The sequence below is a fragment of the Stenella coeruleoalba genome (genome assembly GCF_951394435.1).
Source record: "Stenella coeruleoalba genome assembly, contig: scaffold_34, whole genome shotgun sequence".
In the NCBI taxonomy this organism is placed as follows: Eukaryota; Metazoa; Chordata; class Mammalia; order Artiodactyla; family Delphinidae; genus Stenella; species Stenella coeruleoalba.
This window is the reverse complement of record NW_027646159.1, coordinates 204,189-222,556: the sequence shown is the minus strand read 5'-3', so window position 1 is coordinate 222,556 and position 18,368 is coordinate 204,189. Positions and strand designations below refer to the sequence as shown.

The 18,368-nt window shown below is 44.0% G+C and overlaps 1 long non-coding RNA gene across 8 annotated transcripts in view; it reads right to left on the bottom strand.

Moving 5' to 3' along the window:
• Window positions 1–18,368, bottom strand: part of LOC307181293 — a 359,275-nt gene that overhangs the window by 142,872 nt on the left and 198,035 nt on the right. The window contains exon 5 of one of the 8 annotated variants that reach the window (XR_013826350.1): window positions 15,232–15,268. The exons of the other annotated variants lie outside the window; for them this stretch is intronic. This is a non-coding gene — a long non-coding RNA (uncharacterized lncRNA). Of the gene's footprint in view, window positions 1–15,231; window positions 15,269–18,368 lie in introns of those variants that run through there. 8 annotated transcript variants of the gene reach the window in all.

The window sequence follows — 18,368 nt, the reverse complement described above, 5'->3', positions numbered from 1 at the left end:
GGGAGACGTGTTCAAATATGTCTCAGTTTTCCTCCCCTGGTACTCGGGTGCAACGTTCCAGACGCTTTACTAACACTCTCCCCACTTGGAGAGTCAGCGCCTTTAACCTCCTGTTTGGCCCAGTTTGCAATTTCTGCGGAAGATGAACAGGAATAGCGAGAACCAATGAGAGGCTAGCTGGAGGTGTCTGGACGGGCAAATTTAACTCTCATTTCCCACCAGGAAGAGGAAATAACCAAAGGCTCAGCATGCCGTACCGGAACCAGATTAGGGCCTGAAGCCATCCTGCGGTGTTGCGGCCAGCTCAAAAGAAAGCGAGTTGAAGAAAGGAGCTCAGGGGCACTGTAATTCACAAACCTGCAGAGTTATAAATGACAGCTATCGTCCAAAAATAGACTGAAGTAAGGCTGCCAAGAGGACTTGAAAGCGGGGCAGAATTGCAGGAAACCAATTTCAGGAGGTAGACTGGAATTGCATTGAAAGCATAGGAAAAGAGGCAGAACGTCCACAATGATGCACTTGGCCAAAAAGGGCGTATGCGTTTTTTCCTGAATATATTCAGGAAAAAACGCATACGCCCTTTTTGGCCAACCAAGCAAGCTTGCAAAGGAAATCTGCACTACAATGAAGTCTCACTTCCCCCCGGTCAAAAGGGCCATCTGAAAAAAGTGTAAAATCCAGAAAGGCAGGACAGGCCATGGAGAACTGGGAGCCTTGTTATGCTGATGGGCGGGATGTAAATTGCCAACAGACACTCGGGAGAAGTGTATGGTGTTTCCTGAAACATCTAAAAAACAAAGCAACAGAACCTAGGGCACTTCCACTTATGGTCCTATAGCTTAGGGAAATTAAAATCAAAAAGACACAGCCACCCCAAAGTTTGGAACGGCTCTGTTTACAAGAACCTCATTTACAGTACAAGTTCAACATCGCAGAAAGTGAAAAATGGATAAAGAAGTTGTGGTATTTACTTACAAAGCAGTATCACTCAGCAATGAAATCTGTGTCATCAGGCCCTTAGCAGCACAATGAGTGGATTCAGGTATGATGATTCTAACTGAAATAAGTCACACAGAAAAAGAAACATCATAAGATATCAGTAATACACGGAATGTAAACTTGGCTACACAGGAACTGAATTACAGAACAGAACAGGTTCTCAAATTTAGAAAACCAACTTATTCTTCCTTAAGGGTAAAGGTGAGTTGGGGTGCTGCATAAAACCAGAGATTGAAATGAGCACAGATAAAGTTCCTTAAGCCAAATATGGAATAGACAAGAGCTACTCCTTGCTCAACGAAATGGACTCAACACCCCATAGTAAACGCCTAAGAATGTACCTGACTAGTAAGTATCTTAAAACCTATGGATTGCTATGTCTCCGAAAGAGAATCAAGCATGTGTACAGGGGCATAAACGCAGCAGTGATAGGATTGGAGAGGTTCGGTGAGCAAATGAACACCCTTTGAAGTCATATTGCATGGTACCCATTACACGGGTCTCAACTCTCCAGGTTTAAGGTATTCTTCCTTCAGCTAAAACATGCATGTGGAACCCAAGTATGATCAACCATGTGAACGGGAGACGTGTTCAAATATGTCTCAGTTTTCCTCCCCTGGTACTCGGGTGCAACGTTCCAGACGCTTTACTAACACTCTCCCCACTTGGAGAGTCAGCGCCTTTAACCTCCTGTTTGGCCCAGTTTGCAATTTCTGCGGAAGATGAACAGGAATAGCGAGAACCAATGAGAGGCTAGCTGGAGGTGTCTGGACGGGCAAATTTAACTCTCATTTCCCACCAGGAAGAGGAAATAACCAAAGGCTCAGCATGCCGGGCCGGAACCAGATTAGGGCCTGAAGCCATCCTGCGGTGTTGCGGCCAGCTCAAAAGAAAGCGAGTTGAAGAAAGGAGCTCAGGGGCACTGTAATTCACAAACCTGCAGAGTTATAAATGACAGCTATCGTCCAAAAATAGACTGAAGTAAGGCTGCCAAGAGGACTTGAAAGCGGGGCAGAATTGCAGGAAACCAATTTCAGGAGGTAGACTGGAATTGCATTGAAAGCATAGGAAAAGAGGCAGAACGTCCACAATGATGCACTTGGCCAAAAAGGGCGTATGCGTTTTTTCCTGAATATATTCAGGAAAAAACGCATACGCCCTTTTTGGCCAACCAAGCAAGCTTGCAAAGGAAATCTGCACTACAATGAAGTCTCACTTCCCCCCGGTCAAAAGGGCCATCTGAAAAAAGTGTAAAATCCAGAAAGGCAGGACAGGCCATGGAGAACTGGGAGCCTTGTTATGCTGATGGGCGGGATGTAAATTGCCAACAGACACTCGGGAGAAGTGTATGGTGTTTCCTGAAACATCTAAAAAACAAAGCAACAGAACCTAGGGCACTTCCACTTATGGTCCTATAGCTTAGGGAAATTAAAATCAAAAAGACACAGCCACCCCAAAGTTTGGAACGGCTCTGTTTACAAGAACCTCATTTACAGTACAAGTTCAACATCGCAGAAAGTGAAAAATGGATAAAGAAGTTGTGGTATTTACTTACAAAGCAGTATCACTCAGCAATGAAATCTGTGTCATCAGGCCCTTAGCAGCACAATGAGTGGATTCAGGTATGATGATTCTAACTGAAATAAGTCACACAGAAAAAGAAACATCATAAGATATCAGTAATACACGGAACGTAAACTTGGCTACACAGGAACTGAATTACAGAACAGAACAGGGTCTCAAATTTAGAAAACCGACTTATTCTTCCTTAAGGGTAAAGGTGAGTTGGGGTGCTGCATAAAACCAGAGATTGAAATGAGCACAGATAAAGTTCCTTAAGCCAAATATGGAATAGACAAGAGCTACTCCTTGCTCAACGAAATGGACTCAACACCCCATAGTAAACGCCTAAGAATGTACCTGACTAGTAAGTATCTTAAAACCTATGGATTGCTATGTCTCCGAAAGAGAATCAAGCATGTGTACAGGGGCATAAACGCAGCAGTGATAGGATTGGAGAGGTTCGGTGAGCAAATGAAGACCCTTTGAAGTCATATTGCATGGTACCCATTCCACGGGTTTCAACTACCCAGGTTTAAGGTATTCTTCCTTCAGCTAAAACATGCATGTGGAACCCAAGTATGATCAACCATGTGAATGGGAGACGTGTTCAAATATGTCTCAGTTTTCCTCCCCTGGTACTTGGGTGCAACATTCCAGACGCTTTACTAACACTCTCCCCACTTGGAGAGTCAGTCCCTTTAACCTCCTGTTTGGCCCAGTTTGCAATTTCTGCGGAAGATGAACAGGAATAGCGAGAACCAATGAGAGACTAGCTGGAGGTGTCTGGACGGGCAAATTTAACTCTCATTTCCCACCAGGAAGAGGAATTAACCAAAGGCTCAGCGTGCCGTACCGGAACCAGATTAGGGCCTGAAGCCATCCTGCGGTGTTGCGGCCAGGTCACAAGAAAGCGAGTTGAAGAAAGGAGCTCAGGGGCACTGTAATTCACAAACCTGCAGAGTTATAAATGACAGCTATCGTCCAAAAATAGACTGAAGTAAGGATGCCAAGAGGACTTGAAAGCGGGGCAGAATTGCAGGAAACCGATTTCAGGAGGTTGACTGGAATTGCATTGAAAGCATAGGAAAAGAGGCAGAACGTCCACAATGATGCACTTGGCCAAAAAGGGCGTATGCGTTTTTTCCTGAATATATTCAGGAAAAAACGCATACGCCCTTTTTGGCCAACCAAGCAAGCTTGCAAAGGAAATCTGCACTACAATGAAGTCTCACTTCCCCCCGGTCAAAAGGGCCATCTGAAAAAAGTGTAAAATCCAGAAAGGCAGGACAGGCCATGGAGAACTGGGAGCCTTGTTATGCTGATGGGCGGGATGTAAATTGCCAACAACCACTCGGGAGAAGTGTATGGTGTTTCCTGAAACATCTAAAAAACAAAGCAACAGAACCTAGGGCACTTCCACTTATGGTCCTATAGCTTAGGGAAATTAAAATCAAAAAGACACAGCCACCCCAAAGTTTGGAACGGCTCTGTTTACAAGAACCTCGTTTACAGTACAAGTTCAACATCGCAGAAAGTGAAAAATGGATAAAGAAGTTGTGGTATTTACTTACAAAGCAATATCACTCAGCAATGAAATCTGTGTCATCAGGCCCTTAGCAGCACAATGAGTGGATTCAGGTATGATGATTCTAACTGAAATAAGTCACACAGAAAAAGAAACATCATAAGATATCAGTAATACACGGAATGTAAACTTGGCTACACAGGAACTGAATTACAGAACAGAACAGTGTCTCACTTTAGAAAACCAACTTATTCTTGCTTAAGGGTAAAGGTGAGTTGGGGTGCTGCATAAAACCAGAGATTGAAATGAGCACAGATAAAGTTCCTTAAGCCAAATATGGAATAGACAAGAGCTACTCCTTGCTCAACGAAATGGACTCAACACCCCATATTAAACGCCTAAGAATGTACCTGACTAGTAAGTATCTTAAAACCTATGGATTGCTATGTCTCCGAAAGAGAATCAAGCATGTGTACAGGGGCATAAACGCAGCAGTGATAGGATTGGAGAGGTTCGGTGAGCAAATGAAGACCCTTTGAAGTCATATTGCATGGTACCCATTCCACGGGTTTCAACTACCCAGGTTTTAGGTATTCTTCCTTCAGCTAAAACATGCATGTGGAACCTAGAGTATGATCAACCATGTGATCGGGAGACGTGTTCAAATATGTCTCAGTTTTCCTCCCCTGGTACTCGGGTGCAACATTCCAGATGCTTTACTAACACTCTCCCCACTTGGAGAGTCAGTCCCTTTAACCTCCTGTTTGGCCCAGTTTGCAATTTCTGCGGAAGATGAACAGGAATAGCGAGAACCAATGAGAGGCTAGCTGGAGGTGTCTGGACGGGCAAATTTAACTCTCATTTCCCACCAGGAAGAGGAATTAACCAAAGGCTCAGCATGCCGGGCCGGAACCAGATTAGGGCCTGAAGCCATCCTGCGGTGTTTCGGCCAGGTCACAAGAAAGCGAGTTGAAGAAAGGAGCTCAGGGGCACTGTAATTCACAAACCTGCAGAGTTATAAATGACAGCTATCGTCCAAAAATAGACTGAAGTAAGGCTGCCAAGAGGACTTGAAAGCGGGGCAGAATTGCAGGAAACCGATTTCAGGAGGTAGACTGGAATTGCATTGAAAGCATAGGAAAAGAGGCAGAACGTCCACAATGATGCACTTGGCCAAAAAGGGCGTATGCGTTTTTTCCTGAATATATTCAGGAAAAAACGCATACGCCCTTTTTGGCCAACCAAGCAAGCTTGCAAAGGAAATCTGCACTACAATGAAGTCTCACTTCCCCCCGGTCAAAAGGGCCATCTGAAAAAAGTGTAAAATCCAGAAAGGCAGGACAGGCCATGGAGAACTGGGAGCCTTGTTATGCTGATGGGCGGGATGTAAATTGCCAACAGACACTCGGGAGAAGTGTATGGTGTTTCCTGAAACATCTAAAAAACAAAGCAACAGAGCCTAGGGCACTTCCACTTATGGTCCTATAGCTTAGGGAAATTAAAATCAAAAAGACACAGCCACCCCAAAGTTTGGAACGGCTCTGTTTACAAGAACCTCGTTTACAGTACAAGTTCAACATCACAGAAAGTGAAAAATGGATAAAGAAGTTGTGGTATTTACTTACAAAGCAATATCACTCAGCAATGAAATCTGTGTCATCAGGCCCTTAGCAGCACAATGAGTGGATTCAGGTATGATGATTCTAACTGAAATAAGTCACACAGAAAAAGAAACATCATAAGATATCAGTAATACACGGAATGTAAACTTGGCTACAAAGGAACTGAATTACAGAACAGAACAGGGTCTCAAATTTAGAAAACCAACTTATGCTTGCTTAAGGGTAAAGGTGAGTTGGGGTGCTGCATAAAACCAGAGATTGAAATGAGCACAGATAAAGTTCCTTAAGCCAAATATGGAATAGACAAGAGCTACTCCTTGCTCAACGAAATGGACTCAACACCCCATATTAAACGCCTAAGAATGTACCTGACTAGTAAGTATCTTAAAACCTATGGATTGCTATGTCTCCGAAAGAGAATCAAGCATGTGTACAGGGGCATAAACGCAGCAGTGATAGGATTGGAGAGGTTCGGTGAGCAAATGAAGACCCTTTGAAGTCATATTGCATGGTACCCATTCCACGGGTTTCAATTACCCAGGTTTAAGGTATTCTTCCTTCAGCTAAAACATGCATGTGGAACCTAGAGTATGATCAACCATGTGATCGGGAGACGTGTTCAAATATGTCTCAGTTTTCCTCCCCTGGTACTCGGGTGCAACATTCCAGACGCTTTACTAACACTCTCCCCACTTGGAGAGTCAGTCCCTTTAACCTCCTGTTTGGCCCAGTTTGCAATTTCTGCGGAAGATGAACAGGAATAGCGAGAACCAATGAGAGGCTAGCTGGAGGTGTCTGGACGGGCAAATTTAACTCTCATTTCCCAACAGGAAGAGGAAATAACCAAAGGCTCAGCGTGCCGTACCGGAACCAGATTAGGGCCTGAAGCCATCCTGCGGTGTTGCGGCCAGCTCAAAAGAAAGCGAGTTGAAGAAAGGAGCTCAGGGGCACTGTAATTCACAAACCTGCAGAGTTATAAATGACAGCTATCGTCCAAAAATAGACTGAAGTAAGGCTGCCAAGAGGACTTGAAAGCGGGGCAGAATTGCAGGAAACCGATTTCAGGAGGTAGACTGGAATTGCATTGAAAGCATAGGAAAAGAGGCAGAACGTCCACAATGATGCACTTGGCCAAAAAGGGCGTATGCGTTTTTTCCTGAATATATTCAGGAAAAAACGCATACGCCCTTTTTGGCCAACCAAGCAAGCTTGCAAAGGAAATCTGCACTACAATGAAGTCTCACTTCCCCCCGGTCAAAAGGGCCATCTGAAAAAAGTGTAAAATCCAGAAAGGCAGGACAGGCCATGGAGAACTGGGAGCCTTGTTATGCTGATGGGCGGGATGTAAATTGCCAACAACCACTCAGGAGAAGTGTATGGTGTTTCCTGAAACATCTAAAAAACAAAGCAACAGAGCCTAGGGCACTTCCACTTATGGTCCTAAAGCTAGGGAAATTAAAATCAAAAAGACACAGCCACCCCAAAGTTTGGAACGGCTCTGTTTACAAGAACCTCGTTTACAGTACAAGTTCAAAATCGCAGAAAGTGAAAAATGGATAAAGAAGTTGTGGTATTTACTTACAAAGCAATATCACTCAGCAATGAAATCTGTGTCATCAGGCCCTTAGCAGCACAATGAGTGGATTCAGGTATGATGATTCTAACTGAAATAAGTCACACAGAAAAAGAAACATCATAAGATATCAGTAATACACGGAATGTAAACTTGGCTACACAGGAACTGAATTACAGAACAGAACAGTGTCTCACTTTAGAAAACCAACTTATTCTTGCTTAAGGGTAAAGGTGAGTTGGGGTGCTGCATAAAACCAGAGATTGAAATGAGCACAGATAAAGTTCCTTAAGCCAAATATGGAATAGACAAGAGCTACTCCTTGCTCAACGAAATGGACTCAACACCCCATATTAAACGCCTAAGAATGTACCTGACTAGTAAGTATCTTAAAACCTATGGATTGCTATGTCTCCGAAAGAGAATCAAGCATGTGTACAGGGGCATAAACGCAGCAGTGATAGGATTGGAGAGGTTCGGTGAGCAAATGAAGACCCTTTGAAGTCATATTGCATGGTACCCATTCCACGGGTTTCAACTACCCAGGTTTAAGGTATTCTTCCTTCAGCTAAAACATGCATGTGGAACCTAGAGTATGATCAACCATGTGATCGGGAGACGTGTTCAAATATGTCTCAGTTTTCCTCCCCTGGTACTCGGGTGCAACATTCCAGACGCTTTACTAACACTCTCCCGACTTGGAGAGTCAGTCCCTTTAACCTCCTGTTTGGCCCAGTTTGCAATTTCTGCCGAAGATGAACAGGAATAGCGAGAACCAATGAGAGGCTAGCTGGAGGTGTCTGGACGGGCAAATTTAACTCTCATTTCCCACCAGGAAGAGGAATTAACCAAAGGCTCAGCATGCCGGGCCGGAACCAGATTAGGGCCTGAAGCCATCCTGCGGTGTTGCGGCCAGCTCAAAAGAAAGCGAGTTGAAGAAAGGAGCTCAGGGGCACTGTAATTCACAAACCTGCAGAGTTATAAATGACAGCTATCGTCCAAAAATAGACTGAAGTAAGGCTGCCAAGAGGACTTGAAAGCGGGGCAGAATTGCAGGAAACCGATTTCAGGAGGTAGACTGGAATTGCATTGAAAGCATAGGAAAAGAGGCAGAACGTCCACAATGATGCACTTGGCCAAAAAGGGCGTATGCGTTTTTTCCTGAATATATTCAGGAAAAAACGCATACGCCCTTTTTGGCCAACCAAGCAAGCTTGCAAAGGAAATCTGCACTACAATGAAGTCTCACTTCCCCCCGGTCAAAAGGGCCATCTGAAAAAAGTGTAAAATCCAGAAAGGCAGGACAGGCCATGGAGAACTGAGAGCCTTGTTATGCTGATGGGCGGGATGTAAATTGCCAACAGACACTCGGGAGAAGTGTATGGTGTTTCCTGAAACATCTAAAAAACAAAGCAACAGAGCCTAGGGCACTTCCACTTATGGTCCTAAAGCTAGGGAAATTAAAATCAAAAAGACACAGCCACCCCAAAGTTTGGAACGGCTCTGTTTACAAGAACCTCGTTTACAGTACAAGTTCAAAATCGCAGAAAGTGAAAAATGGATAAAGAAGTTGTGGTATTTACTTACAAAGCAATATCACTCAGCAATGAAATCTGTGTCATCAGGCCCTTAGCAGCACAATGAGTGGATTCAGGTATGATGATTCTAACTGAAATAAGTCACACAGAAAAAGAAACATCATAAGATATCAGTAATACACGGAATGTAAACTTGGCTACACAGGAACTGAATTACAGAACAGAACAGTGTCTCACTTTAGAAAACCAACTTATTCTTGCTTAAGGGTAAAGGTGAGTTGGGGTGCTGCATAAAACCAGAGATTGAAATGAGCACAGATAAAGTTCCTTAAGCCAAATATGGAATAGACAAGAGCTACTCCTTGCTCAACGAAATGGACTCAACACCCCATATTAAACGCCTAAGAATGTACCTGACTAGTAAGTATCTTAAAACCTATGGATTGCTATGTCTCCGAAAGAGAATCAAGCATGTGTACAGGGGCATAAACGCAGCAGTGATAGGATTGGAGAGGTTCGGTGAGCAAATGAAGACCCTTTGAAGTCATATTGCATGGTACCCATTCCACGGGTTTCAACTACCCAGGTTTAAGGTATTCTTCCTTCAGCTAAAACATGCATGTGGAACCTAGAGTATGATCAACCATGTGATCGGGAGACGTGTTCAAATATGTCTCAGTTTTCCTCCCCTGGTACTCGGGTGCAACATTCCAGACGCTTTACTAACACTCTCCCGACTTGGAGAGTCAGTCCCTTTAACCTCCTGTTTGGCCCAGTTTGCAATTTCTGTGGAAGATGAACAGGAATAGCGAGAACCAATGAGAGGCTAGCTGGAGGTGTCTGGTCGGGCAAATTTAACTCTCATTTCCCACCAGGAAGAGGAATTAACCAAAGGCTCAGCATGCCGGGCCGGAACCAGATTAGGGCCTGAAGCCATCCTGCGGTGTTGCGGCCAGCTCAAAAGAAAGCGAGTTGAAGAAAGGAGCTCAGGGGCACTGTAATTCACAAACCTGCAGAGTTATAAATGACAGCTATCGTCCAAAAATAGACTGAAGTAAGGCTGCCAAGAGGACTTGAAAGCGGGGCAGAATTGCAGGAAACCAATTTCAGGAGGTAGACTGGAATTGCATTGAAAGCATAGGAAAAGAGGCAGAACGTCCACAATGATGCACTTGGCCAAAAAGGGCGTATGCGTTTTTTCCTGAATATATTCAGGAAAAAACGCATACGCCCTTTTTGGCCAACCAAGCAAGCTTGCAAAGGAAATCTGCACTACAATGAAGTCTCACTTCCCCCCGGTCAAAAGGGCCATCTGAAAAAAGTGTAAAATCCAGAAAGGCAGGACAGGCCATGGAGAACTGAGAGCCTTGTTATGCTGATGGGCGGGATGTAAATTGCCAACAGACACTCGGGAGAAGTGTATGGTGTTTCCTGAAACATCTAAAAAACAAAGCAACAGAACCTAGGGCACTTCCACTTATGGTCCTATACCTTAGGGAAATTAAAATCAAAAAGACACAGCCACCACAAAGTTTGGAACGGCTCTGTTTACAAGAACCTCGTTTACAGTACAAGTTCAACATCGCAGAAAGTGAAAAATGGAGAAAGAAGTTGTGGTATTTACTTACAAAGCAATATCACTCAGCAATGAAATCTGTGTCATCAGGCCCTTAGCAGCACAATGAGTGGATTCAGGTATGATGATTCTAACTGAAATAAGTCACACAGAAAAAGAAACATCATAAGATATCAGTAATACACGGAATGTAAACTTGGCTACACAGGAACTGAATTACAGAACAGAACAGGGTCTCAAATTTAGAAAACCAACTTATGCTTGCTTAAGGGGAAAGGTGAGTTGGGGTGCTGCATAAAACCAGAGATTGAAATGAGCACAGATAAAGTTCCTTAAGCCAAATATGGAATAGACAAGAGCTACTCCTTGCTCAACGAAATGGACTCAACACCGCATATTAAACGCCTAAGAATGTACCTGACTAGTAAGTATCTTAAAACCTATGGATTGCTATGTCTCCGAAAGAGAATCAAGCATGTGTACAGGGGCATAAACGCAGCAGTGATAGAATTGGAGAGGTTCGGTGAGCAAATGAAGACCCTTTGAAGTCATATTGCATGGTACCCATTCCTCGGGTTTCAACTACCCAGGTTTTAGGTATTCTTCCTTCAGCTAAAACATGCATGTGGAACCCAGAGTATGATCAACCATGTGATCAGGAGACGTGTTCAAATATGTCTCAGTTTTCCTCCCCTGGTACTCGCGTGCAACATTCCAGACGCTTTACTAACACTCTCCCCACTTGGAGAGTCAGCGCCTTTAACCTCCTGTTTGGCACAGTTTGCAATTTCTGCGGAAGATGAACAGGAATAGCGAGAACCAATGAGAGGCTAGCTGGAGGTGTCTGGACGGGCAAATTTAACTCTCATTTCCCACCAGGAAGAGGAATTAACCAAAGGCTCAGCATGCCGAGCCGGAACCAGATTGGGGCCTGAAGCCATCCTGCGGTGTTGCGGCCAGGTCACAAGAAAGCGAGTTGAAGAAAGGAGCTCAGGGGCACTGTAATTCACAAACCTGCAGAGTTATAAATGACAGCTATCGTCCAAAAATAGACTGAAGTAAGGCTGCCAAGAGGACTTGAAAGCGGGGCAGAATTGCAGGAAACCAATTTCAGGAGGTAGACTGGAATTGCATTGAAAGCATAGGAAAAGAGGCAGAACGTCCACAATGATGCACTTGGCCAAAAAGGGCGTATGCGTTTTTTCCTGAATATATTCAGGAAAAAACGCATACGCCCTTTTTGGCCAACCAAGCAAGCTTGCAAAGGAAATCTGCACTACAATGAAGTCTCACTTCCCCCCGGTCAAAAGGGCCATCTGAAAAAAGTGTAAAATCCAGAAAGGCAGGACAGGCCATGGAGAACTGGGAGCCTTGTTATGCTGATGGGCGGGATGTAAATTGCCAACAGACACTCGGGAGAAGTGTATGGTGTTTCCTGAAACATCTAAAAAACAAAGAAACAGAGCCTAGGGCACTTCCACTTATGGTCCTATAGCTTAGGGAAATTAAAATCAAAAAGACACAGCCACCCCAAAGTTTGGAACGGCTCTGTTTACAAGAACCTCGTTTACAGTACAAGTTCAACATCACAGAAAGTGAAAAATGGATAAAGAAGTTGTGGTATTTACTTACAAAGCAATATCACTCAGCAATGAAATCTGTGTCATCAGGCCCTTAGCAGCACAATGAGTGGATTCAGGTATGATGATTCTAACTGAAATAAGTCACACAGAAAAAGAAACATCATAAGATATCAGTAATACACGGAATGTAAACTTGGCTACACAGGAACTGAATTACAGAACAGAACAGGGTCTCAAATTTAGAAAACCAACTTATGCTTGCTTAAGGGTAAAGGTGAGTTGGGGTGCTGCATAAAACCAGAGATTGAAATGAGCACAGATAAAGTTCCTTAAGCCAAATATGGAATAGACAAGAGCTACTCCTTGCTCAACGAAATGGACTCAACACCCCATATTAAACGCCTAAGAATGTACCTGACTAGTAAGTATCTTAAAACCTATGGATTGCTATGTCTCCGAAAGAGAATCAAGCATGTGTACAGGGGCATAAACGCAGCAGTGATAGGATTGGAGAGGTTCGGTGAGCAAATGAAGACCCTTTGAAGTCATATTGCATGGTACCCATTCCACGGGTTTCAATTACCCAGGTTTAAGGTATTCTTCCTTCAGCTAAAACATGCATGTGGAACCTAGAGTATGATCAACCATGTGATCGGGAGACGTGTTCAAATATGTCTCAGTTTTCCTCCCCTGGTACTCGGGTGCAACATTCCAGACGCTTTACTAACACTCTCCCCACTTGGAGAGTCAGTCCCTTTAACCTCCTGTTTGGCCCAGTTTGCAATTTCTGCGGAAGATGAACAGGAATAGCGAGAACCAATGAGAGGCTAGCTGGAGGTGTCTGGACGGGCAAATTTAACTCTCATTTCCCAACAGGAAGAGGAAATAACCAAAGGCTCAGCGTGCCGTACCGGAACCAGATTAGGGCCTGAAGCCATCCTGCGGTGTTGCGGCCAGCTCAAAAGAAAGCGAGTTGAAGAAAGGAGCTCAGGGGCACTGTAATTCACAAACCTGCAGAGTTATAAATGACAGCTATCGTCCAAAAATAGACTGAAGTAAGGCTGCCAAGAGGACTTGAAAGCGGGGCAGAATTGCAGGAAACCGATTTCAGGAGGTAGACTGGAATTGCATTGAAAGCATAGGAAAAGAGGCAGAACGTCCACAATGATGCACTTGGCCAAAAAGGGCATATGCGTTTTTTCCTGAATATATTCAGGAAAAAACGCATACGCCCTTTTTGGCCAACCAAGCAAGCTTGCAAAGGAAATCTGCACTACAATGAAGTCTCACTTCCCCCCGGTCAAAAGGGCCATCTGAAAAAAGTGTAAAATCCAGAAAGGCAGGACAGGCCATGGAGAACTGGGAGCCTTGTTATGCTGATGGGCGGGATGTAAATTGCCAACAACCACTCAGGAGAAGTGTATGGTGTTTCCTGAAACATCTAAAAAACAAAGCAACAGAGCCTAGGGCACTTCCACTTATGGTCCTAAAGCTAGGGAAATTAAAATCAAAAAGACACAGCCACCCCAAAGTTTGGAACGGCTCTGTTTACAAGAACCTCGTTTACAGTACAAGTTCAAAATCGCAGAAAGTGAAAAATGGATAAAGAAGTTGTGGTATTTACTTACAAAGCAATATCACTCAGCAATGAAATCTGTGTCATCAGGCCCTTAGCAGCACAATGAGTGGATTCAGGTATGATGATTCTAACTGAAATAAGTCACACAGAAAAAGAAACATCATAAGATATCAGTAATACACGGAATGTAAACTTGGCTACACAGGAACTGAATTACAGAACAGAACAGTGTCTCACTTTAGAAAACCAACTTATTCTTGCTTAAGGGTAAAGGTGAGTTGGGGTGCTGCATAAAACCAGAGATTGAAATGAGCACAGATAAAGTTCCTTAAGCCAAATATGGAATAGACAAGAGCTACTCCTTGCTCAACGAAATGGACTCAACACCCCATATTAAACGCCTAAGAATGTACCTGACTAGTAAGTATCTTAAAACCTATGGATTGCTATGTCTCCGAAAGAGAATCAAGCATGTGTACAGGGGCATAAACGCAGCAGTGATAGGATTGGAGAGGTTCGGTGAGCAAATGAAGACCCTTTGAAGTCATATTGCATGGTACCCATTCCACGGGTTTCAACTACCCAGGTTTAAGGTATTCTTCCTTCAGCTAAAACATGCATGTGGAACCTAGAGTATGATCAACCATGTGATCGGGAGACGTGTTCAAATATGTCTCAGTTTTCCTCCCCTGGTACTCGGGTGCAACATTCCAGACGCTTTACTAACACTCTCCCCACTTGGAGAGTCAGTCCCTTTAACCTCCTGTTTGGCCCAGTTTGCAATTTCTGCGGAAGATGAACAGGAATAGCGAGAACCAATGAGAGGCTAGCTGGAGGTGTCTGGACGGGCAAATTTAACTCTCATTTCCCAACAGGAAGAGGAAATAACCAAAGGCTCAGCGTGCCGTACCGGAACCAGATTAGGGCCTGAAGCCATCCTGCGGTGTTGCGGCCAGCTCAAAAGAAAGCGAGTTGAAGAAAGGAGCTCAGGGGCACTGTAATTCACAAACCTGCAGAGTTATAAATGACAGCTATCGTCCAAAAATAGACTGAAGTAAGGCTGCCAAAAGGACTTGAAAGCGGGGCAGAATTGCAGGAAACCGATTTCAGGAGGTAGACTGGAATTGCATTGAAAGCATAGGAAAAGAGGCAGAACGTCCACAATGATGCACTTGGCCAAAAAGGGCGTATGCGTTTTTTCCTGAATATATTCAGGAAAAAACGCATACGCCCTTTTTGGCCAACCAAGCAAGCTTGCAAAGGAAATCTGCACTACAATGAAGTCTCACTTCCCCCCGGTCAAAAGGGCCATCTGAAAAAAGTGTAAAATCCAGAAAGGCAGGACAGGCCATGGAGAACTGGGAGCCTTGTTATGCTGATGGGCGGGATGTAAATTGCCAACAGACACTCGGGAGAAGTGTATGGTGTTTCCTGAAACATCTAAAAAACAAAGCAACAGAGCCTAGGGCACTTCCACTTATTGTCCTAAAGCTTAGGGAAATTAAAATCAAAAAGACACAGCCACCCCAAAGTTTGGAACGGCTCTGTTTACAAGAACCTCGTTTACAGTACAAGTTCATTATCGCAGAAAGTGAAAAATGGATAAAGAAGTTGTGGTATTTACTTACAAAGCAATATCACTCAGCAATGAAATCTGTGTCATCAGGCCCGTAGCAGCACAATGAGTGGATTCAGGTATGATGATTCTAACTGAAATAAGTCACACAGAAAAAGAAACATCATAAGATATCAGTAATACACGGAATGTAAACTTGGCTACACAGGAACTGAATTACAGAACAGAACAGGGTCTCAAATTTAGAAAACCAACTTATGCTTGCTTAAGGGTAAAGGTGAGTTGGGGTGCTGCATAAAACCAGAGATTGAAATGAGCACAGATAAAGTTCCTTAAGCCAAATATGGAATAGACAAGAGCTACTCCTTGCTCAACGAAATGGACTCAACACCCCATATTAAACGCCTAAGAATGTACCTGACTAGTAAGTATCTTAAAACCTATGGATTGCTATGTCTCCGAAAGAGAATCAAGCATGTGTACAGGGGCATAAACGCAGCAGTGATAGGATTGGAGAGGTTCGGTGAGCAAATGAAGACCCTTTGAAGTCATATTGCATGGTACCCATTCCACGGGTTTCAATTACCCAGGTTTAAGGTATTCTTCCTTCAGCTAAAACATGCATGTGGAACCTAGAGTATGATCAACCATGTGATCGGGAGACGTGTTCAAATATGTCTGAGTTTTCCTCCCCTGGTACTCGGGTGCAACATTCCAGACGCTTTACTAACACTCTCCCCACTTGGAGAGTCAGTCCCTTTAACCTCCTGTTTGGCCCAGTTTGCAATTTCTGCGGAAGATGAACAGGAATAGCGAGAACCAATGAGAGGCTAGCTGGAGGTGTCTGGACGGGCAAATTTAACTCTCATTTCCCAACAGGAAGAGGAAATAACCAAAGGCTCAGCGTGCCGTACCGGAACCAGATTAGGGCCTGAAGCCATCCTGCGGTGTTGCGGCCAGCTCAAAAGAAAGCGAGTTGAAGAAAGGAGCTCAGGGGCACTGTAATTCACAAACCTGCAGAGTTATAAATGACAGCTATCGTCCAAAAATAGACTGAAGTAAGGCTGCCAAGAGGACTTGAAAGCGGGGCAGAATTGCAGGAAACCGATTTCAGGAGGTAGACTGGAATTGCATTGAAAGCATAGGAAAAGAGGCAGAACGTCCACAATGATGCACTTGGCCAAAAAGGGCGTATGCGTTTTTTCCTGAATATATTCAGGAAAAAACGCATACGCCCTTTTTGGCCAACCAAGCAAGCTTGCAAAGGAAATCTGCACTACAATGAAGTCTCACTTCCCCCCGGTCAAAAGGGCCATCTGAAAAAAGTGTAAAATCCAGAAAGGCAGGACAGGCCATGGAGAACTGGGAGCCTTGTTATGCTGATGGGCGGGATGTAAATTGCCAACAGACACTCGGGAGAAGTGTATGGTGTTTCCTGAAACATCTAAAAAACAAAGCAACAGAGCCTAGGGCACTTCCACTTATGGTCCTAAAGCTTAGGGAAATTAAAATCAAAAAGACACAGCCACCCCAAAGTTTCGAACGGCTCTGTTTACAAGAACTTCGTTTACAGTACAAGTTCAACATCGCAGAAAGTGAAAAATGGATAAAGAAGTTGTGGTATTTACTTACAAAGCAATATCACTCAGCAATGAAATCTGTGTCATCAGGCCCTTAGCAGCACAATGAGTGGATTCAGGTATGATGATTCTAACTGAAATAAGTCACACAGAAAAAGAAACATCATAAGATATCAGTAATACACGGAATGTAAACTTGGCTACACAGGAACTGAATTACAGAACAGAACAGTGTCTCACTTTAGAAAACCAACTTATTCTTCCTTAAGGGTAAAGGTGAGTTGGGGTGCTGCATAAAACCAGAGATTGAAATGAGCACAGATAAAGTTCCTTAAGCCAAATATGGAATAGACAAGAGCTACTCCTTGCTCAACGAAATGGACTCAACACCCCATATTAAACGCCTAAGAATGTACCTGACTAGTAAGTATCTTAAAACCTATGGATTGCTATGTCTCCGAAAGAGAATCAAGCATGTGTACAGGGGCATAAACGCAGCAGTGATAGGATTGGAGAGGTTCGGTGAGCAAATGAAGACCCTTTGAAGTCATATTGCATGGTACCCATTCCACGGGTTTCAACTACCCAGGTTTAAGGTATTCTTCCTTCAGCTAAAACATGCATGTGGAACCTAGAGTATGATCAACCATGTGATCGGGAGACGTGTTCAAATATGTCTCAGTTTTCCTCCCCTGGTACTCGGGTGCAACATTCCAGACGCTTTACTAACACTCTCCCGACTTGGAGAGTCAGTCCCTTTAACCTCCTGTTTGGCCCAGTTTGCAATTTCTGCGGAAGATGAACAGGAATAGCGAGAACCAATGAGAGGCTAGCTGGAGGTGTCTGGACGGGCAAATTTACCTCTCATTTCCCAACAGGAAGAGGAAATAACCAAAGGCTCAGCGTGCCGTACCGGAACCAGATTCGGGCCTGAAGCCATTCTGCGGTGTTGCGGCCAGCTCAAAAGAAAGCGAGTTGAAGAAAGGAGCTCAGGGGCACTGTAATTCACAAACCTGCAGAGTTATAAATGACAGCTATCGTCCAAAAATAGACTGAAGTAAGGCTGCCAAGAGGACTTGAAAGCGGGGCAGAATTGCAGGAAACCGATTTCAGGAGGTAGACTGGAATTGCATTGAAAGCATAGGAAAAGAGGCAGAACGTCCACAATGATGCACTTGGCCAAAAAGGGCGTATGCGTTTTTTCCTGAATATATTCAGGAAAAAACGCATACGCCCTTTTTGGCCAACCAAGCAAGCTTGCAAAGGAAATCTGCACTACAATGAAGTCTCACTTCCCCCCCGGTCAAAAGGGCCATCTGAAAAAAGTGTAAAATCCAGAAAGGCAGGACAGGCCATGGAGAACTGGGAGCCTTGTTATGCTGATGGGCGGGATGTAAATTGCCAACAGACACTCGGGAGAAGTGTATGGTGTTTCCTGAAACATCTAAAAAACAAAGCAACAGAGCCTAGGGCACTTCCACTTATGGTCCTATAGCTTAGGGAAATTAAAATCAAAAAGACACAGCCACCCCAAAGTTTGGAACGGCTCTGTTTACAAGAACCTCGTTTACAGTACAAGTTCAACATCGCAGAAAGTGAAAAATGGATAAAGAAGTTGTGGTATTTACTTACAAAGCAATATCACTCAGCAATG